This window comes from Capsicum annuum, chromosome 4 (assembly GCF_002878395.1).
Source record: "Capsicum annuum cultivar UCD-10X-F1 chromosome 4, UCD10Xv1.1, whole genome shotgun sequence".
NCBI lineage: Eukaryota > Viridiplantae > Streptophyta > Magnoliopsida > Solanales > Solanaceae > Capsicum > Capsicum annuum.
The window spans coordinates 55,422,637-55,446,609 of record NC_061114.1 but is presented as its reverse complement, the minus strand read 5'-3'; positions in this window follow the sequence as shown (position 1 = coordinate 55,446,609).

Sequence of the window (23,973 nt, the reverse complement as noted above, 5' to 3'; positions counted from 1 at the left end):
AAGTGCGATCATCAACGTGAGTGTTCGAACCTATGGTATAAAACACCATAGCACAGAAGAAAAGTATACATCAGTACATTTGAATGTACTAATATACAAAATGAGGTAGGCTGAATGCATAGGGTTTATATGCATGAACAATACTAACTGACTGAATGGCATAAACATAAGAATACATGCATAAATACGTAACTGTAAATAAGATTTTGATAATACTGACTACTGAGTACGAATACTGATAACATAAGTTTCGTATAACTTATATACCATTAACTGAGTGACTGAGTCTAAAAGTCCTAATTCTAATGGAACTAGCTGAGTTCCGTACTGAACTAAGTGACTGTATCTGACAGTCCTGAATCTAAAGAACTATCTGAGTTCTTTTACTGAGACTAAGACTAAGACTATGGAAAGTAATCATCTAACCGACATGCCCCGAATCTGAACTGGTCGGTGTCCAACCTGTAATCCTAACTGGAAGGGTGTCAGTACAAGACCACGGGTAAAGACAAGCTGTGAGTTAACCCTCTCTGATAGGGATCTCTTCCGTCAACCCCTCCTAGTAGGAAAAATCAAATAAGATGTATAATCCCTAGACTCGTAGGGGTACATCTCTACCTACACTGGCTATGTAGTTCTGGAATGCAAGGATTGCTTCTAAGGATCTCACCCTCTACTGGCTGACAGGTGAGCCCTCATCCCTGGGTTCACTCGATGCTGAATCCTACTCCAAACTGAATAGACACTGAACTGATTTCCTAGTTCATACTAGTCTTGACTGAGCTATCATTGATCGTGTTATTAACTGAACTGGATTGATTTTACTAAGTTTCATTGATTGACAGAATATTATTGAGATCTGATAACTAAGATTATTGAAATTACTGAGTACTATGAAGGACTAGACTGATACTGAATTTACTGAGTTTTCTTAAGTCATGTGACTGACTAAATTCTAAGGATCATGGATGGAATGAGAGTATATTGAAAACTGAAGCTGGATCTAGGCACATAGCTAAATTGATAGGTACAAGTACCCCCAAGACTCAATAGCATGAAACTGACAAGACATGAAGCTTCTTGAACATATGACCATAGTCAACAATTCATAGTACAAATGTTGGAGATTTTCATAGAGTATTTGTATGTCATAAGCTTACACATGAATAGGAATACATATAAACATGTCATAATTTTGTAAGTCTAGTCTCATGAGCATTCCGCCAAACTATTAAGATGCAAAACAATAACATGGGGGTCATTGTGAACATAAGGGTAAAGCATGGATTCATCAATTTGGTCACAATTGAGTCATAAAGCATAATTGTTGTTCTCTTAGGCATTTTAGCACCGACCTTGCATGCATAACTTGAGGCTTAGGCATGAACATTAAAATAGTACATCATGGAAATATTATTCACTTCAAATACTAGAATTCCAATCACATTCTAACATAACTTCATTATATGTATTAAAGATTTCAACTTGGTAATCATACAACAACATAAACATGGATACGATTCAATTCATAACATGAAATTCAAAATTTATATTTTTGAAAGGGCTTCTTGAGCTTCACGGGTAAAAGGAACCCATGAATTAACACTTTACATACCTTAGATGGAAGTTTCTTAAAGATTAACAGTGGAATCTTCTAGATTAGAACCTTCAATTAAAAACCCTAAACCTGTTCTTAAGCCAGTTTGAGAGAAACAACTATATTTTAGTGAAAACCTAGCTGAATCTCATGTTATAGGCTTATATAGGGGTGGATCATTGACTCTTTTTCCCTTAAAGAAGTGGATATTTAATGACTGAAAAATAAGCATCAACGCAATTGGCGATATGTCACGTCCATGGCATCGAGTGATACCTGACGCGTCACTCCATGATCATGCTAAGCCTTAGTAGTTTTGACTCTGGTGACCTGCAACAATGTTAACCAATGCGATAGATGATGCGGTGTGCCAGGATCACATTGGTCCACTATTTTTGGACACCAAACGTGGTCTAAACGAGGTCAAAATAATCTGAAACTTATCCGGGAATACCTATTCACCTCCATGATCATGAATTAGAAAGAATATAGACCATTCAAGGACATTAAAGTAGAGAAATGAGATGGTCAACTTTTGAAGGCCAAAAATAAACCAAGTCTAAAAACTTAGCTAGAATTTTCTAAGTCTGGGACCCCCTTGACAAGCTTAAAGGGTTGAATTAAGCTTAGAAATTTTGAAGGGTCTTACACTTATTTAAGGATTCTAAGTCTTTATTGTGTCTTAAAAAACTGAGTGACTTGAATTCCTTTGGAGAGGAGTGTCCAAGCCTTTTATGCCATAGATTACAGTCTTGCATATCCTCTTCTATAGCCAGCTTTTAGTGGGTGCTACCTCTATGTATACATCCTATCCACAAACATTATTGAGAGTGAATAATCCTTCTTTCTCCTTACTAATCCCCTTTACCTACCACTGTGAAGATCCTGAAATATATAGAAGTCAGGATAGAAAAAACAAAACATGAGCATTGTTTAGTAATCTTGGATATTAACAACTGGTTGTGCTTAAAGTTAGGTACAAACAAAACATCCCTTAAAACTTCATCTTTAAGAACCTGTTTTTCTCTAACATGTGATAAATTTGCATTGGCTCCAGTAGAAAGATTTACTTTATCCCTTTCTGTGTTAATTATCTTATGACAGCGTAAAAAAATACCTTTATGTGCTACAACATAGTGTGTGGAACCATAATCTACAACCCATTCATGTGGAACAACATAATAAGATAGGCAAATAACTATACATGAATAGTAGCATGTTTGAAATCCTGTGTATCTTTGTTCAGTAGTGCCATGATCTACTTATATTCTTTATCTATGAAACCTTGTCCCTTTGCTATAATATAACTGTTGATGTCTTTGCTCCCTTGATTGCTAGATGAAATCACTAAACTTGTATGTTCACCTGAACAAATCACTGAACTTGTATCATCACCTGACTGATTTGTAGTGAAGTTATGAGCTAAAAAGTGATTGTTAGTTTGAACAATAAATCGATGTCCATGTCCACCAAATTTTCCATGAGACTGATTATTGTGGAAGAACTATTGTAATCCTTTTGAGTTACCATGGTAAATTTCCCTTTTCTTAACTTATCAACTTATAATAGGTTTCTCTAGTATGTCCAGTAAAGTGAAAGTAGTCACACGTTTTCCATTAAAACCTTGATTTCTACAATAACTTTTTACATGTTTCTATGCACTTGCGTAGATATAGGTTCAATATTATTACTTATGGTTGCAACAAAAGCAAGTTGTTGAATCTTATCTTCTACTATCATTGCATATACCTAATTAAGAGTAGGTGTTACCCCTTTCATTAGCATCTGCCTCTTAGCCTGAGAATATGAGTTATTCAATCCACTCATAAATTGAATTATTCTAAATTGATATAGATGATCTGTATAGTCCTTATATTTGGGATAGGTACCTGATGGAGCCGGAACAACATCATTATATTCACTCTAAAGATTTGTTAGCTTTATAAAATATGTAGAGATTGAATCAGTTCCTTGATTGTGATCGTTGATCTATCTATGGAATTAATAGATTCTCATGCAATTTGCTTTGTCAAATATCTCCTTGAGATCTTCCCACACCTCAAATGCATTTTGTTGCATACAAAATTCCAGTTAGTAGTTTTGCACTAACTAAACTCATCAACCATGATAATATCACTGCATTACAAGTCTCCTACTGTTCACGTAGTTCCTTTTTGTACATATCTTTTCTACACATACCGGTTACAAAACCATATTTCATTTTTCCCAACAACGTAATCTTCATTGATCAACTCCATATTCAATTATTCCCTGAGCCAACATGTTTAATTATAATTAACACAACTCCAGATATATCTAAGGCTCCAAGAAACAAAGGATCACTAGGATCAATTTTAGGTGTTATTGCTACTTCACAAAATACAACTAAAATTTACCACAAAAATGTAAGAAACTTTAACTTACTAGATAGAGATGTAAACCTCTTATTTTGTTCACAAAATAGAGATCTAAATATTGCAACAATGGGATAAAAACACAATCGATTTATTCATCTAAACCTCCATGATAGATTTATCTGATACCATGTTAAAACTAGGACAACACATTACACATTCCATACTAAAGACCTAAAGAATCAGAGCTTCATTTGAGGAGGAAAAGAAACCGCATTTTTATTGAATGAGAAAAAACTATTGCAATGAGGATATTAGTCTAGATATTTATAGGCTCACATGTGAGTCACATGAACTTCTAGAATATTCTTAAAACTACCTCTAACAACTCAACTATCCTACTAATTAACATGCTCAAGTGACTACTTTAACTAACTACACAGTAAATCAATGAAATAGTAAAACTGCTTCAATGTAACAGTGAAAACAGAGTGAACTAATACATTTTTAATATTTTAACATTTTCATCTTGTGTTCTTATTTTATAATTCTTGTGTTCATCAATTATATTTTTCAACAATCTAAAATTGATACTTGATATGAAGAAAATACAATTCCTGCAATGGAATGTAGACTCGAAAGATTGATTAACAAAGTGAAGAAAAGACAATAAAAAGGATTAGCAGTGGTGACTGCTTTAGTAGTGGTATAGTAGTAAGGTTAGTGTAATAAGTCCTATGATTTTTATTTGGCTAGAGAGTGCTTTACAAAATCTAGCTATTGATGTTTGAGAGGTTGAATATGATTCTGCTCTTTGGTGTTAGGACATGTTTGAATCTCTGCCACAAAAAATTTGGTGTGCAAAATTAAGAAGACCCTAATTGTCATGGTGTATATATGGAAGTTAGTATTTCAATTGGAGATTTGATCATTGTGTAATTAGAAAGCAACAGATGGTATTTCAATTAGAGATTTTATAATTATGCCATTAGAAAGCAACAGACGAAGAGTATAACAATTATTCTTGTCCAGCCAACTCTTAAGATTACTATGAAATTCAAATTGTTTATCATTATTAATGCGAAGGTTCTTCAATAATTAGCTTTGAATGTTGTCTTGTTGATATTAAAAAAATTGAAAGTTTCTTTGTAGTTATAGAAGGGATCATGAATTAAAAGATTGAAAGATTGAGAAATAGGATAATTGGTAATTTTGAGGTTTGATCTGATCAAAGTTGTTAAAGAAGTCAAATTGGAGATTATCCATGTTGGTTGTCAAGTACGCAGAAGAATGTGGCTAACCTATCAAATTGATCTCTTGTCATGATTTATTTTGGAGAAAATGGCTTGATTTTTAAAATGGGAGAAGTGATCATATTAAAGAAATTGACGAATTGGGTTCTACTTTCTTAACCCTAGTTATTTCTATTCTTTGTGATTTTTAGATTTTTTTTTCATAAATATCAAGGTAGATAATATTCTTGTGATGATATTCAAATTTTTGATAATTTTAAATTTTATATTTTTGTGTGATTATTGTGATTTGTTTCTTGAATAAAGATCATATGTAAAATTTAATATCAAGTTGTATCATGATATAAAAAAAATTATAATGCTTACATGTATGTGAATATACAGAAAATTATTATAAATGAATAAGAGATCTAGAGAACATGAAATACTGAATTTAGTTTTCTCTATATGTGATATGAAAAGACATTTGATATGTTTAAAATGTGGGGGTGTTTGACATGTACTTAGAATTCAATATTAGACTCAACATTATTTTACATATTTTTGAAGAGCATAAACTTGAGATAGTTAGTATACCTTCATCTTATAATTATTGATGGATATGTGATAGTGTGATAATTTATCAATATGTTAAGCATAAGACTTGATACAGAAGTCATAGTAGAAACAATGAGGTTCTATTTTTACATTTGAATGAAGGATCTTAGATAAATTGGTATTATGATGGGTATCAAGATGAAATAAAATAGTCCAGGTATTGTATTTGGGGTAATCTCCCTACATTGAGAAAAGAGTACTACGTAAATTTAGTCACATAAATATAAGGTGGTCAATATCCTATTTGATACTAGATCATATCATCCCATAATGATGAAAGAATTGTGGCATAACTTGTATTAAAAAGTTTTATTGAAAGAGTCAATAGTTTGGTTTTTATTTTTTTAGAGAACTAAAGATTTGAGAAACTCTAAGTTTTTTACTATTTGATAAGGATTTATCGATACAAGTTGGTACCAAAAATGTAAGAAAAATAAATTTACCATATGATGAATATTTACCATGTGAGGAGGTACAATTTCTTAAAACGAACAAACCTTGCATTAGTACAAGCAAACAAATTCAAGGAGTTGAGTGGTTGAGGCATTATTAAGAGAATCCATTAATTTTACAAAATATGAGCTAAATTTGTGATAGTCAAGTCACTCTAACTCGAGCTTATAAAGATTAAATTACGGGGTATCAAGACATAATAAGTCCTTGAAATGATTATATGATCTATCACATTGGTGGATTCAAATGTATTTGACTAATCTATTTACTGAATCAATTAAAAGGAAGTTGTTGAATACATCTTCAAGTAGGATAATATAAAAACTCCTTACTTAGGTCCATCAATAATGGAAAACTTACCCTACACTGTAAAATAAATAGTTATGGTCTCAAAGAATTAAGTAAGATATATACTAGTACTAGTTGTCATAGATTAAAGGGTTAAGTTCTAATACTCATAATGAGGTTCTGCTCAAGGGATAAGTGTCTCAAATATGACAAAGACACTGAAAGAGTTTCTTCTACATGAACATAAAAGTAGTGTTGCTTCGATTGAGAGTTGGAGTTGCTCTCATAAATGTTCATGAATTTTGAATAGCACATGGCCATAGAAGTTCTAAACATATTGAGTGGAAAGAACGAGTGAAATACTTATGTATGTAATGTCACTGATGTTATCACAAGAAATAACACGTTCAAAGATATTATACTATGTGAAATTTTAATTTCGTCTTGAGTCGTGCACTAAGGTATTGTTCAAATCGAAAGATAAATTACTCAATACGTGAATATTACTTGATCGTGGTGTCCTAATTTATATTTAAACAAGTGGAGAATTATTGGATTTGTATTTAAATTAATTTATTAATATAAATATTTTAATGAAAATATGTGTTTTAAATAAAAGGTTGTGTCTTTATGAAGTGGTGTCTCTTAGATGAAAGCTTGAGTCCCTTCAATATTTGGTTTCTAACAACCCTATTTAAACCCCAACTACTTATTTTCTAACTTATTTAAATATAATTAAGGAAATAAAACGTATGTCTTAAATCATTAATAGAAATGATGGCTATGGCAACGATAAGTAGTGACAGTTTGATAACCATTACTGTGAATAATCTTTGGCAACGGTTTTAATCATCACATATTATTCTCTAATCTATTAGGACAATAAATAAAATTAACAATTGTATAATCTCTACAACTATCCCAATAAATTTATCTATGGTAACAGATGTGCCAACCATCACTATAGATAATCTATAGCCACGATCATTTTATGGTGAAAATGACATTACTCGAGAATTTTCCCTCAAACATTTTATTTTACCCATTTTTTTAATTATATTTATTAAAAAAATAAAACAAGTCAAGTTGGTATTAGGGTTTAGGACAACCTTCATTTTTCATCATTAATTTTATCGTTATATACTCAGACGACTCATTTCTCCTCATCAGTTTGCTTGTTCAATACTCAGACAGTCCATTGCTCATCATCAATTTTTCTCCATTTAATTCCTTGCTGGTTGCTATCTTCTCTGAGCTATAATGAGCTTGCTTGTTGGTTGTTGTCTTCTCTTAGGTACATGGAATCAGGATTCTCTGAGTTATAATGTCGTCGATTTTTGAGTTTTTGTTATTTTCGAGCTACAATGAGCTAATTTTCATCCAGGCTTTGCTATTTCTCTGCCAAGTTGCTAATTTTCATCTTTGGCAAGTAATGAATTTTAGTGGGTCTTCTTCTTTGATCTTCGTCTCTGATTTTACTTCTCTGATGAAAGGTCTTCTTCTCTAGTAGGTCTTCTTATCCAGAAAATTTTTTATCCTTATGATTTTTGTTCTCTAAATTATTGAAAAAGTTTGTATGTAAGACTCAATGAACCTATTGTCTCTAATTTTCCTTGCAAGTTCTTTTTTTCATAATCAAAAGAACTTTTATGTGGGTTTTTGTTCTCTGAATCAATTTTATTGCATTTTTTCCTTTTTGCAGGTGAAAGTACTTTGTAAAAGTGAAATTTTTAATCCATTTTTGGATTTTATTTAGGTGAATAGATTTGATATGGGGATCGAATTCTTGATTTTTTGGTTGATTGGTATAAGAAAAAGTATATTGTTGTGTTTTCCCCTTTCTGCAGGAAAAAGTTCTGTATAAAGGATTTTTAGCTTCTATTTGTCGAATAGATTTGAATATTTATCAAAATTCGACCTAAGGTATGATTTCTTGTTGCCTTTTGGTTGATTGGTATAAGAAAGAGTCTTTCTTGTTGCATTTTTTCCTCTATAGAGGGGAATGTTCTGTAGAATTAAAGGAGAATTTTGATCCAGTTTTGACTTTTTTAGAGAATACATTTGAATTTTTGTCAAGATTTGATTTGGGTTTTGATTTCCTGTTGCATTTTTGTTTATTGGTATAAGAATAAGAGTTTATGAGAGTTCTAATTTTTTATTGTTTTATATTTTCATGAGTATTCAAAAGCTCCCAGATTCTTTGAATCGTTATGATCGGGTTTGCTGATATTCTTTCTGTATAATTTGTAGTGTGATGTCTTCATTTGTGTTTCTTGTGCACAAACAACTCTATTGGATAGTAAAGAGTTCTTAGCTCCAGTTATACTCCTTTTTAAGTAATGATTTCTTTTGGAAGGTAGTACTTTGAATTGTTTTTTTATGTTTAGCGTACTCACATTTTTTTTACTGATTTAGTTATTCTATTTTCCATAGGTATAGGAACATAGAAGTTATTTTATTCATTTCCATCATACTGTAAAAGGTCATTGCATTACATGTAATGGAGTAGTTGAGTTGGTAATTTTTCTTGACGACAGTTCACATACAGACTTATTGGGGGCATATACTTCTAAGAAAATGGAGTTTTTATAAGCTCTTCAGTATAAGCTGACAATGTAGGGTTGCTGTTAGTGATGATAGCTCTTAATTTCCAACTAAGGATGGGAGTTTGAGTAAGCCGGCACGGGTGAAGAATGTAAAAAAAAAGTTTTAGGCTAAATTAATATTGCTTTTTCACATAGAATCTATATTCATAGGATCCTTTGAACTGTTACTACTTTCAAATCTTAATTCTATCATATAATGATGTTCAAAAGGCATCCAAGTGAAACTCAACTCCTCACTGTGGAGTAATTTGAAATCCTTCTCTTGTGGTTTCATGACTATGACTTGAACTTCTATTTCTTCTCACTATGCTAGTGTTTGATCACTTCCTTGCTGCATATTGAATCTACTAGAAATTCTTCATCTATTTACTTGGAAATATCAAGATTCTTGAATTTTATTTGTGATAAAGGCTTCTTGTTCTGATCACTCTTTTTCTGCTTGACTGAAACCATTGATGTCATTCTTAATATATGCCATTTATTTTTGCAACATCAGTCCTATATAGTGAGATGTTGAGTAGCTGAACTTCAATCCTGTATGGTGAGATTAGATAATGTGTGAAAGCTTAATATATCTGTTTAACTTTGATTTTGGTCTCTAGTATATATTTTGGTGATATAAGTTTAGTAATGTTCTGGTATGCAGTATTTTGGTTGAGGTTTACTAATGTTTTGGTATTTTTATAGGTTAGTCCTGTATAGGTTTTTACTAATATTTTGGTATCTCTGTTCTGGTATCTAGTGACATAAATTTACTAATATTTAAGTATCTGGGATAGCTCAATCCTGTAAAGGTTTACTAATGCTTTAGTATCTGGTATCTTCTATTTTAGTATCTGTTATTTTGGTGATATAGGATTCCCTTTAATTTTAGGCCAACTTATTTAAATTGATTATTAGTAGTGTATACTAATAGCAGGGATGGCTCCCCATTTCAGAAGGTCTCTTAATTCATTCCTTCACAGGTACGCAAGTTAATTTTATGCATACAAGATCTGCTCATCTAAACTTGTTAGTTCTAAAATTGGTTTGTGAGAAAAGATAGTTGCCCTTATTTTGCTTTTTGTGGGCATATCCTCTACCTGAAGTTCATTAATTTTAAGGTGGATACCTAATCTTTTCTTTTTTGTAGTTGACAAATATTTTCTTTTTACTTATTGCAAAATATTTTGTCTTTGTCCATTATTTGTCTAGAGTTTAGTTGTAACGACCTGATTTTGTTAAACTGGAACGTCACACGGTGCTCATGATCCCATAGAACCACAACTAACCCTCTACTTATATCTATACCTGTACACTGAATAATATAGATAATAAATGCGGAAACTGGCCATAAGGTTCAAAACATCTAAAAAATACTCAAAATTTAAAACTGAATATTGATACATCTATTCGAAAAGCCTCTAAACTAGCTGAGCTATGGAGTTGATCGGACATGACCTCAACTAACTCCGTCTACTAAAAATAAACAAAAATTGATGCAATAATGATAAAAGGATTATCCTCGAATAAAGAGGACTCACTGTTTTGTCTATTGCTGTTGACTGGGACTGAGTTGCTAAGGGTACTCTGGATCTCGTGCCTCTGAATCTATGGTGTCAAATAAAACACCATAGCATAAAATACGTCAATACCGAAATGTACCGAGTATGCAGACAAGGTAAGGCTAAATGCAACGTCTTATGCATGAACAATTACTTAACTGAATAATCATGAGAGTACTGAATGAGAACACATGCATGAATGCACAAACCATAACTACAACCATCACGACTCTGAATACTAAAACTCGAATACTGCATTACTATCATCTGAACTCACTACTAATACTGAGATACTGAACAACTGAATCATCTGATACCAATAACTGAGTACTGGAGTTGAGATCAGTCTTATCTAGTAAGTGATCTCGAAATCTATGGACATTGAAGCTGATTGACTAAATATACTCACGTCATTGACTGTATTTTAAGCTTTCTACTCTTGACTGACTACATCGGAGATCAAACCTATCTAATGGATGATTCGGGAATCTACTATCAATGATAAGAAAAGATCATGTCCGAATCTGACAAAAAGAATACTCAACTAAATCTGAGACTAAGATCAAGCCTATCTGACGGGTGACCTCTAGATCTGATCACAAGAATACTCAACTGAATCTGAGAGTGAGATCAAGCCTATCTGATGGGTGATCTCTAGATCTGATCACAAGAACACTCAACTGAATCTGAGAGTGAGATCAAGCCTATCTGACAGGTGATATCTAGATCTGATAATAAGAATACTCAACTGAATCTGAGACTGAGATCAATCCTATCTAACTTGCGATTTCTAGATCTGATAACAAGAATACTGAATTGAATCTGAGACTGAGATCAAGCCTATCTGACGGATGATCTATAGATTTGATAACAAGAATACTCAACTAAATCTAGGATTGAGATCAAGCTTATCTGATAGGTGATCTCTAGATCTGATAACAAGAATACTCAACTAAATCTAAGACTGAGATCAAACCTATCTGACGGGTAATCTCTAGATCTGATAAAAAAAATACTCAACTAATCGGGGACTGAGATCAAGCCTATTTGATGGGTCATCTCCTAATATAATATTGAATAACTTTATATGAGACTAAGCCTATCTGATGGGTGGTCCATGAATCAATGGAACTATCTGAGTTCCTCACTGAGATAGATGACTATATCTGACAGTCCTAATTTCTGAAGATTGATACTAAAACTGTAACTATGGGAAGTAGTCACTTAACCGACATGCCTCAAATCTCAACTGGTGGGGTCCAACCTATAACCCCAGCTGGAAGGGTGTCAATACTATACCATCGGTAAATACCTCTCTGGTCAAGCCTATTTGATGAGTGACCCTTGCAGGAAGTCAAACCTAAGGTATACAATAGTCAAGCCTATCTGAAGGGTGACCAGCCTTTCCTGAAGGGTGACTCTTGCATCCTACGCTAGCAACGCAGTTCTGGAGTTCAGGGATTGATCTTAACGACTCTGCCTCTATGACGGGTAGCCGCCATCCCTTCCCTCGCTCGGTGTAAGCTCCTACTCCCAACTGAAAGACTTTGAACTGATTTTTAACTGAACACAAACTAAGCTGAATCTGATACTGATCATGTTTCTCGAATGATCTGACTGAGTTGAGATTATTTCACTTGGTTTCGTATCTAATGGAGTACTACTGAATCTCATTATCTAACTGAACGACACTGAGCTTTGAATAGAGTACTCGATTACTACAGAGATCAGAACTGAACACTTGAATACTACTAGATCTGAGCTGGGTACAAAACTGAGGCAAGATTACTAGCGATATTGAGATTACGGCAATTATAGATATTACTAAGATTTCTTGAGTTTGTACCTGTCTGAGAATACAGAGTTCTATAACTTGCTGAGTTCTAAGAATCATGGCTCGACTAGAATTATCATGAAAAATGACACGGGCTCAAGACAACAGCTAAATTGTTGGGTATAAATACCCCCAGGACTCGATAACATAAAGGTAAAATATAACTCTTCTTGAATAATCAAGAACATGGGCAATCATTCACCATCACAATCACTAAGGCATCACTTCAAGCATTTAGGAATCCTAAACATGTAATAACATAAGGGGACATGCTATTAGATCATACTTCATTCAACAAGGTATTGCATCAAACACTTGGCATGTATTAAAGTCTTAGCATGTATCAAAGAGCACATAATTGGGGAATTTTATGCTATCATGTCACAATTCATTCACTAAGGCTTTTCAACAAACACTTGACATTCATGGGCTTGCATACAATTGGGGATTTCTAGTCAACATGCTATAATGGATCTAATTCCTTCACGCAAGCATTTTATCAAACATATGGGGAGCATGCTTTACTTATTTAACAATTTTCTTTACTTAATTGACATGAACACATCACTTAAAAAGCAACTTGAAGAGGGTTTATCATGAATATCACATACTAGGGTCAAAGCTTGAAAACCTTGCAAACAAACATGAATCAAAACTCAATAATAGCATGAACATCAATTTCAAATCACATGAATCATGAAAACCCACAAACATAAGATCTTTAAATTTTAGAACAGAGTTCTTGAGCTTCTTGGATGAAAGGGATCCAAGAATCAACATCTACATATCTTAGAGAAACTCTTCTTGAAAGCTCTTGGAGAGATTATTGATTTCTTGATTTCTCTTGGTTTTTATTAAAGAAGAAGAAAGGGTTTTTATGTTTTAGAAACCCTAGTTTTGATGTTAAATATGATAGATGAATTTGTGAGCCTTGATTGGATATAAATAGGGGCTAAAAAGAGTGGAAAAAGGACCAAAAAGCCCTTTTAAAAATGATTTAAAAATGTTGAACGGGATCTGTGATGGTCCATCGCTCAGTCTGAAGGTTCGTCGGATTGTCTGTCACACAGCGATCAGAAAAAGAACACACTGCCTTGATACAACTGTCTTAGCGATGGTTCGTCGGATCGTTCATCGTATGTTGGCCAGGATGAGGCCACACTGCCTCAGCGCGATGGTCATAGCGACGGTCCGTGTAGCCTTGACGGTCCATCGTCCTGGACATCGCACTTGAGCGTCATTGCCTTGGTTGTGAAGGGCTGGTAAATGGTCCGTCTTAAGCTCGACGGTCCGTCAATCCGGTAGTCGCACCTGGGCAGTTCCGACTGTTTTCAGTAAAATAGCCATAACTTCCTCGTTTAATGTCGAATTTTGACGAAATTTGTATCGATGGAAAACTTATTAAATTTTCTACATAACCAAAATTTGATATTAGGGAAATTCTATATGGTTAAAAATATTTCTCATTTTGGGAAGACACTTATCAAGCTTTTTGAACCAGATTTACGCTTCACTTGATACGCTCTAAGACTCAAACTACGAGAGAAATTTATGGGGTCTTACATTAGTGGGAGCTTTTCATATAGCTGGTAACATTGATTTGTGTTACATTGGTTGTTTGATTTATTTTCTCTCAATTTTGTTTTCCCTATGTTTATGGCATATAGGTTGCTATCTATTTGACTGGGTATAGCTGAGTGGTAAATGGAAATCTCAGCAAGCCAAGAAAGATATTTTTTGTTACTGCATTGTTCTACATCTTCTACTTTTCTATTATTTATTTTGATGTTCTTAATGACAATAAATGATTTGTTATTAACTTGTACCTCTATTGTGGGGATTTGGTATATTTTTGCAACATCAGCTAGGGTATAAGGCCCATTTATTTAGTTTAAGTCACATTGAATAGATGATGGTCTAGTGAATGTACTAATTAGTTGTATAATCGATTTGTAATATATATGATAAGTTTGTAGTTATTTAACATGAACATTGGGTGGAACTGGATTATTGATTTGTAGATTTTGATATACATTTTCATTCAGTTTGCGGAACATTTATCCAATTATTTATTTCCATCCCTATTTGATCTAACTTTAATATTATTTTATCTTTATTTTTTTCATAGAAGTTGATATTTTTAGGAAAAGAACTAGCTAAAGTCAATACGAGTGATCCAAAAGTGATTTCTTGCATCATTAATCACTTCTCTAACATACCAAACTTGAAAGCAAAAAGTCCTTATCACAAGTGAGTTCATTCAATATCTCTATTAGGAAAATTGTTCTTGTGCTGATATATTAGACCAAATTTGTTGACATCTACGAATGTCCTGTATTGCTATTCAAATATTGAATTCATATAAGACATGAATATGTCAAAGATTGCAACATCTAATATAGAAGCAATAGATATTAACTTAGTTGTGCAAGTTATCTATTAGAGTTTGAATATGTTTGGGTGCATTGATTATGTGCTATTAAATGGTCTCCTTTTGATAGAAAAATTAGATAGATAAAGTGAGAGAGTAGAGAAATTGTTGATGGTACATATGTGTTTTAATATGTATATGCTTTCTTCTACTAATAGTTTGATCATCAACCTTGTCTCTTTTATGGTTTTGACCATAGTAAAAAGCTTATATGTACATTAGCATGTCTCTAACATTGAACTAAAAATTATTTAATTAAAACTTATTTAATGTCTGTTTAGGAGTCTATTAGTTAGAATTTTTTGTGTTTGTTGTTGTTTTTACTACTGTTGCTAAAATATGTACAAAAAATATATGACTATCATTTTTCATTTTATTCTTTATTAAATATATATTGTACAAATTAGTTCACATACCTATTGATACTGTTTATACGTTGATATGGTTGTACTTATGATTTTTTTCTTCAATATTTTAAATATGTAACATGGGGTATTTGATGGATATTGGAGATAAAAGTTGGATGTATCTCCTAAAATCCGAGTACGAAAATGGAGACAAGGATTTTCTCAATAAGGCATTTGAATGAGATTCTATAGAAAATGAAATAGTATGCCCTTATAGATTATGATTTAATTACTATTGGCATTATCGAAATATGGTGAAGGATCACTTATTTTGTCATGGATTTGCTCCAAATTACACTCAATGGGTTTTCAATAGAGAAGGGGTTTCGTCAACAAATATTCAACATCCACGCAGTGTTAATCAAACTTTTGACCAATATGATGATATTGATAAACTACTTCATGATACTTTTAGAAATGTAGAAGATGACCAGAGGAATAAAGGTCATGAAGGAGTAACACAGGGACTATCTAAAGATGTTAAGAAATTTTTTAAATTAGTGGAGGAAGTGAAACAAGATTTATATCTGGGGTGAAAGAGTTTTCCTAAGTTGAGTTTCACCATCCGATTGTGCTTGTTTAAATGCATCCACGGGCTGAGTAATGTATCTTTCTCAGACTTTCTAGACTTGATAAAAGTGGTTTTTCTATTAACTCAGATTCACGAGTCTTTCCAAAAAGAAAGAAAGATGATAATATATTAGGGTCTTAATTATGAAAAAACCCATGCATTCCCTAATGATTGCATGTTGTTCTGGAATGAAAATGCAAAGCTCGATAACTACTTTTTGTGTGGGTCTTCTAGATGGAAGAATGGTCCTGATGAGTTGACTAATAATACCACTAAAGTTCCTGCGAAGGTCTTAAGGTACTTTCCTTTAAATCTTAGTCTTCAAAGGATTTTCGTGTGTTCTAAAACATTTCTAGCTATGAGTGGCCTGCTACTGAATGAACCAAAGATGGAGAATTAAGACATCCTATTGATGGGGAAGCTTGGAAATATTTTGATTCCATGCACCCTCACTTCACTGAAGATATTCATAATGTTAGATTAGGTCTTTCAAGCGATGGTTTCAATCCATTCACAACAATTAGCATTTCTCATAGAACATGACTGGTTATATTAATAAACTATAACTTATCACTGTGGATATGCATAAAGCTAAAGTATAAAATGTTATAAATGATTATTCTAGGTCACTCGTCTGTTGGAAATGATATTAATGTATACTTGCAGACACTAATTATAGGGTTGAATGAACTATGGAAGGTGGGAGTGGAAACATTTGATTTTGAAACTAACCAAACATTTTATATGTGTGTAGCTTTATTGTGGACAATTAGTTATTTTCCAACACTAACAATACTTTCTGGATGGAGAACCAAGAGGAGATGGGCATATACCACTTGGAATCATAATACTTACTCTCGATATCTCAAATATAGTCATAAGATATGTACTTGGGTGATCGAACATTTTTCCCCCTAATCATTCATATCAAAGAGATAAAAAATCATTTAATGGTAAAGAGGAGCATAAAGGTGCACCTACACCGTTATTAGGTGAATAAGACCTTGAAGAACTGCATGAAATTAATAATATTTATGGAAAGAGCCAAAAAATAAAAACAAAACAGTTATGGTCCCTGGAAGATAAGATCCATATTTTTTAAAGTGTTGTATTGGCCATAAAATAGTTTGCCGTACAACCTTGACCCGATGAAAATAGAAAAGAATTTCTATGATAGGTTTCTTGATACTTTGTTGGATATAATGGGAAAGTCCAAATATCATGTTAATTCTCACTATGACTGGTATAATATGGGGATATGCTAAGAGCTTTAACTAATAGAAGATTATAATAGTGGAAAAGCTCATCTGGATAAAGCTTATTTCACTATGAAACTGGAGGACAAAAGGTTTTTTTTCACTATTTTAAAAGATGCCAACAACAATAACAATATACCCAGTATATTTCCACCAAGTGGAGTTTAGGGAGGATAAGTGTACACAGTCAATACACTACCTCAAAGTGAGATAGAAAGGCTGTTTTTGATAGACTATTTTAAAAGATCCCAAATTTCCAAAAGGGTATGTCTCTAATATATCAAGTCGAGTGCAAATAGATGGGATGAAAATATCAGGATACAAAATCCATGATGCTCATTTCCTAATGCATCACTTGTTCCAAGTTGCAGTTAGAAAAGTGTTACCTAAGAATATGTCTTTGGCCTTGATTAGGTTGGGAAATTATTTTAGAGCCATGTATTGTAAGGTTATAATAAGAAGTAGTCTTGATAAAATAAAGGTTGAAATCATAAATATAGAATGTGAGCTTGAAAAGATTTCTCCTCCAACTTTTTTTTATATAATGACACATTTACCTATCCATTTAGTAGATGAAATTAAGCTTCGGGGACCGACTTATTCGCATTATATGCATCATATTGAAATAAATTTGTGTAACAAGAAGGAATTTTTTCATAATTGAAATACCACTGAAGCATCAATAGTAGAGAGCTTTTTGGATGAAGAATGTTTGAACTTTTGATCGAGATACCTAGATGATGGGGTGAAGATAAAATACAGTAGGTATCCAAAGGAGTATGATGAGGGAATTCAAATAGAGGAAGATGATTTTTCACCTATATTTATTAAGAGAGGTCATCCAATCAAGAGTAAGAAGAAAAGGAAAGGCAAGACTTTTAAATTGGATAATCATCAGTGGTTTGAAGCACATTGATATTCTTTGTTCAATACCGAGATGAACAAGTAGAGACATTTATCATGAAAGATAAAATATTTATTTGTATTTTAACTTCCTTGATCATAATCTGTTTAAATTTCATTTATGTATGTTACTATTGATTTAAAATTTGAAATACATATTGGCAGGGAACACAAGGATTTAGTTGATAATTGATCTGTCGTGGAAACATGGCACATTCAATGCTTAAAATGATGAAATTATGCATTAACTTAGGTCTTTTTATTGGATAGGATGTGTTTTTATGTGTTTTGCTGGTAAACTAGGTCGAAAGGGGTGTTGGACTAAAAAGGAGAAAAGAAGGTTCTGAAAAGTTAATCTACTGGTCAAGCTATGAGTTGTTAAGTCACTCACCACTCGTAGTCAGACTTGTAAGGATACTAGTAGCTAAAGCTGAACTAAAAAAACCAAGTAAGGATGGACTATGACTCATAAGGAGTGACTATGAGTCATGGTGTGCAACCATAAAGATAACAATGCATAAATCTGAAGCACATGAATGAAATAACAGAAGGCTATGAGTCGTGACGTCAGACTATAACTCGTAATCAGAGTTCGTTCTATGACCAGTGTAAAAAGTTTTGAAGATTGATGACCAGTGGTAATGAGTAAAGACCACGAGTCATAAGGACTGACTACGACTTATGGTAAGTAGTTTTAAGGAGAATAGATTCAATTACCCTTAAAGTTAAAGCTACTGGAGTGACTATGATTAGCAGCATATGACTCATATGGTGACACTAAGAGTCATAATCACTGAAGCCTGAAGAGAGATATGATAATAGGAAATGAATCATAACTAAACCTAATGACTCATTGCTAGAGGTGTAACCACTGCCAACAAAGTTTTCCTAGTTTGTTTTAATTATGTTTTCCTTGTTATTTTGAGAAACTAAAAATACTCTAGGGTTATTTATTTATTATGTTACACACTTTAAATACTTTTTGTATACTTTGAATTTTTAATACTCTGGATACTTTTGTTTGTGGGTTTTTGGTTTTTGTAGTCAATTGGAGATTTTGGATTTTACTCTTTCACCATTGTACAGTCAATTAAATGTCTTCTTTATTGATTTTCGTGCATAGTTTCATAAGCATTAGCGGTTATTTCCTTGACTAGGGTTGTAGGAACCTTGGTGGATTAACAATGTAAGAAAAATTAAACATTCATTTATTATGTATTGGTTGTGTGTATTGTGATTTCCTTCATATTACTTGTACCCCAAGCTACAGCAGAAGCTTGAGGATAGTCTGTATTCGTGATTATCCTTACAAGGGAGTTTAAGATTGGGAAAAGGAGGTTACGACAATGATTCAAGGCTATCAACCCTCATCTGATCAACTTAAGACCCAAAATATTATAGTTGTAATGGGGTCAAGGACAAGGGATAGTAAGGCAACACCCTGAGACTCAGAAGGCAAAGGGTGAGATTTATCAATATGTTCCCAAGATGGTTGATAATACATAAATTGTCAGACTTTGCATGTAGAGCAGTAGGATAGGTGAGTTAAACACGAGAATATTATTGAGTTAGATAGTAGGTGGAACATAGTCCTAGTGTTCGTCTTCTATTGTTTACAATCTTAAGATCTCAAGCTCGGTTACTGGTTACTATTGACTTCAAATACCCTCATTTACCTTTCTGCACTGCCTATGATTTTATCAAGTTCGATATAGAATTCAACTCATTCCTTATGGGTTCGATCCCAACCTAGATTGGGTTACTATATTTGACATTGACCATAATATACTTCTTTGAAGGTTAGTTTTTGGCGACATCAAATTTTTATGCCGTTGCCAGGAAATACAGTATTGAGTTGTTAATTTGATTTATTGAAGTTGGGTTTTTATTTTGTGATTTAGTTGGTCATACACCGGTATAAGTCTAACACTAGGACTCGAGGAAATCCATTGCTCTCATTGAATCCTAAACCAGAGAGAATGCTACAAATGAGTTGAACGATGGCTGAACCAACATGTACAAGAAATTTAGAAGGGGTTGGGATGATTCACTTGCCATAGCTCCTGCTCTAGGTGATCCATAGAATGTTTCTAATAGACAAATAGAGCAGATGCTAGAAGATGTAGATAAACAATGGATAAGAACGATTGAGGAAGTCCAGTTGGCTAAGCAAGTAGAACTAGCTACGCCAAGGCTAGTAGATAGAGCACGAGATGGAAGAACCTAAGTGATTCCACCTTATCAATATATACAATCGTATTATGAAGACATGGATATGGGATACGTTGAGCCTACTAAAATTGGAGCCATTATTCCTTTTGCTTTACCGCCAAATGTTAAGTCAGATATTACTAGTGCAATTATCCAACTATTGAATTTAAAGGGTGTATTTTTAGGGTTGTCAACACATGATGTGAAAATGCATCTTGCCAATTTTACTGCGATTGTCACTTCGTATACTATTTCTAGATGGATCAGGAAGCATTGAGATTAAGGTTGTTACCATTCTCGTTGATCGGAGAAGCATCATTATGGTTGGAGAACTTCCTAGAGACTTAATCATGACTTGGAACGAGTTTCATAGATAGTTTTTGAACTATTTCTTTTCAATTGCTAGGATGCTACAGCTGAAATATAAAATCTACAACTTTGGGTAGTTGCTTGTCGAGTCCATGTATGAGGTATGGTTTTGGTTTAAAAAGAAGTTAAGCATGGTACCTAATTACCAAATTCTAGGGTCCAATTCCCTGGAGAAATTTTATAGATCTCTGAGTATCAGATCTAGGGCAATGGCAGTCACTATATTTGGAGGCACATTTATGCGTCTACATTGGGATATTGCATAGAAAATTCTAGATGAGATCAATATCACTAACCAAGGATGGAAAACTTGGGAGGTTAATAAGGGTGCTTGTACGTATGCCATTAGAGCCACTAGTGATTACAGATATGGTGATGATTCAGTAGCACAACTCATAATGGATATTAGGCTACTTACAAAACAATTTGTAGCAATGAATGCTGAAAAAGTGAACGCATGCATGGGGATATGCTTCCATGGCCTATGAGCCAGATGTAGAGAAGAAGCTATGTATTTTAATTGAGAAGTAGAGGATTTCCGAGCCAAGGGGCAAGGAAACTAAGGTCGAAACTATTATGGTAAAAGTTATCGAGATAAAAATAGGGAGCGTAATGGTGATTTGAGGTGTAAAGATAAATATAAGGAGAGGAGCGATAAATATGTTCCACTAGAAAGTTGAGATACCGAGTGGATAATGGAAGCGATGTTGTTGAAACTAGTGAAAGTCCAAGAGAATCAAAAAATATGCCTTAAAGATATTAAGGAAGGCATATCAAGGTTAAATTAGAAAGTTGAGTCGCATGTTACAGCAGTTTGGACAAATGACTTCCACATTAAATTAGAGGCAGCCTAGCACTCTTCTCCACAATACAGTGCAAACTTTGAAAAATGATAGTCACTACCATGCCATTACCGATTAGAGTGGGAATACCACCATAGACCCCATCCCCCCATACCTACTGTGGTTGAGTCAAAGAATGATGGTGATAATGCTGATATTGAGGAAGTACCTGAAGTTGAAGCTGGAATATCATCAGGTATTGAGTGTAGTAATAAGAAGGATAAAGTTAAGGGTAAGGTTGATGAACCTATGCTGAAGACTATTCTAAGACCTCTCCCTCCTTTTCCTCGGAGACTAAAACAAGCAAGAAGAGAGAAAGTATCAAAAGTTTTTATCAATATTCAAGGAATTGTCTGTCAACATTCTAATTGTAGAGGAATTGGAGCAGATATCTAGTTATGCAAAATTCATGAAAGATGTGGTTACTGGGAAGTGGATAATAAGCTATGAGCCCAATGACAATATGCATCATTGTAGTGCCATTATTTCTAGATCATTGGTAGAGAATAAGGAGGACTCCATAGCCTTCACCATTTGATATACCATCGGTTTCTTCAACTTTGCTTGAGCTTTATGTGATCTAGGAGCCAATATTAATCTTATGTCACTGGTTTTTTTAAGCAATTGGGGTTGGGGGTACCCAAACCAATATCGATCCGATTGTTGATGGATGACCACACAATGGTACGGCCAATCGGTATTCTTTGTGATATGTTAGTAAAAGTTGTATCCTTTATATTTCCAACCAATTTCATGATACTTGATTGTGAGGTGGACTTACAAGTCCCTATCATCTTAGACAGACATTTCCGAGCTACAGGTAGGGAATTGGTTGTTATGTAATTGGGATAGATTAGGTTCAGGCTCAATGATAAACAGGTGGTATTCAACGTAAGTCAATCTATACGACAGCTAGATGATATGAGAGTTGTGTCTCAGATAGAAACCATTAATGACAAAATCGATTCAGTGAGTGTTCCACTTAAGGAGAGGTTGGGTGTTGAATCATTATCAACAGTGATTATGAATTTTAGTAGTGATAGAATTTAGGAATATGAATATATGGTGGGCTCTCTATATGGGAGAGTTTCTTACACTTATGCTCCAAAGAAGCTTGATCTGGATCTAAAAATTAGAACCACTCCTTCTGCTCGTTTGTCGATTGAGGAGCCACCGTTCTTGAAGTTGAAGTACCTCCCATCTCAAGTGTTATAGGGATGTGGGGTTTTGAGGGTTTTAAGTGTAAAATGTCTAAGGTTCCTCCCAGCTTAAAATGTAAAAAGACCACAGGTGGTTACGAGTCGACCTCGTGACTCGTGACCATAACACACAACTCATACCATTGAGTCATCACCAAGATAGTAAGTTGGACATCCACAAACTATCCACTATATGACTCCATGACCCCACTCATGACCTGACCATACAACTCATACAGTCTAGTCGTGTCCAAGACAAAACCTAAGGGATTGGATACTGGACAACATACGACTCAATATTACCACTCATAACTATCATTATGGCTCTTAGTGATACACTCATATACAAAGCCAAGTCAAGTCACTAAGTTACTAATTTCATGAAGGATGGACCAAACGACCCATCACCATCCCTAACAACCCATACCACCAAGTCGTAATCATAATAGAACCCCAACCACCATTCACTAGAAACTTAATAATTAGGGTCACCCGACCCATACACACACCATAAAAATTGTATAATGGGTCATTAACAGGACAGTGAACTCAAAGATTAGGAAATTTCCAATGGTCAAAACCCAGGGTGTTTCATATAGGTCGTTCATTGTGGTGTTGGTGTTCCCATATGGTGCAATTGAGCTGAAGCGTGATGGTGAAGCCCCTTTCAAAGTGAATGAGCAAAGGTTCAAGCATTCTATAGGTAATACTAAGGAAGTAAAGGTGTCTGATGATTAAGCCTTGGTGAATTTTGAGTAACCAAGGCAACTTAGTCATGTCGTGATATTAAATCAGGCGCTGCATAAGAGGCAACCCAAGGGGATAGTTGGTAAAATCTAAGTATCCAACCTAGATATGTCATGTCTCGACATTAAATCAAGTGTTGTGTAGGAGGCAACCCATGTTTTGTACTTATTTAATTATAGGGTAACTTGTGTGTTTAGTGTACAGGGTTGGAGAATGAAATAATAAACCAAAAAACATTTTACTGCCAGGCCATACAACCCATCTAGTGAGTCATAATAAGGTATTACGACTCGTGAACAATACTTATAGGGACCTGGAGCTCAGACCACTCTTAGGTATTAGGTTTCTGGAATTATTACAACTCTCAGAACTAGTCATAGTAAGTGACACAACTTGTCACCTTGAGTCCTAATGACTAGAGACCCAGGTAAGGTTCCAATCATCACAAAGGGAGTCTACGACTCATAATCATAGGTTACGAGTTATTAAGTAGACTTGTAACCATGCTCGA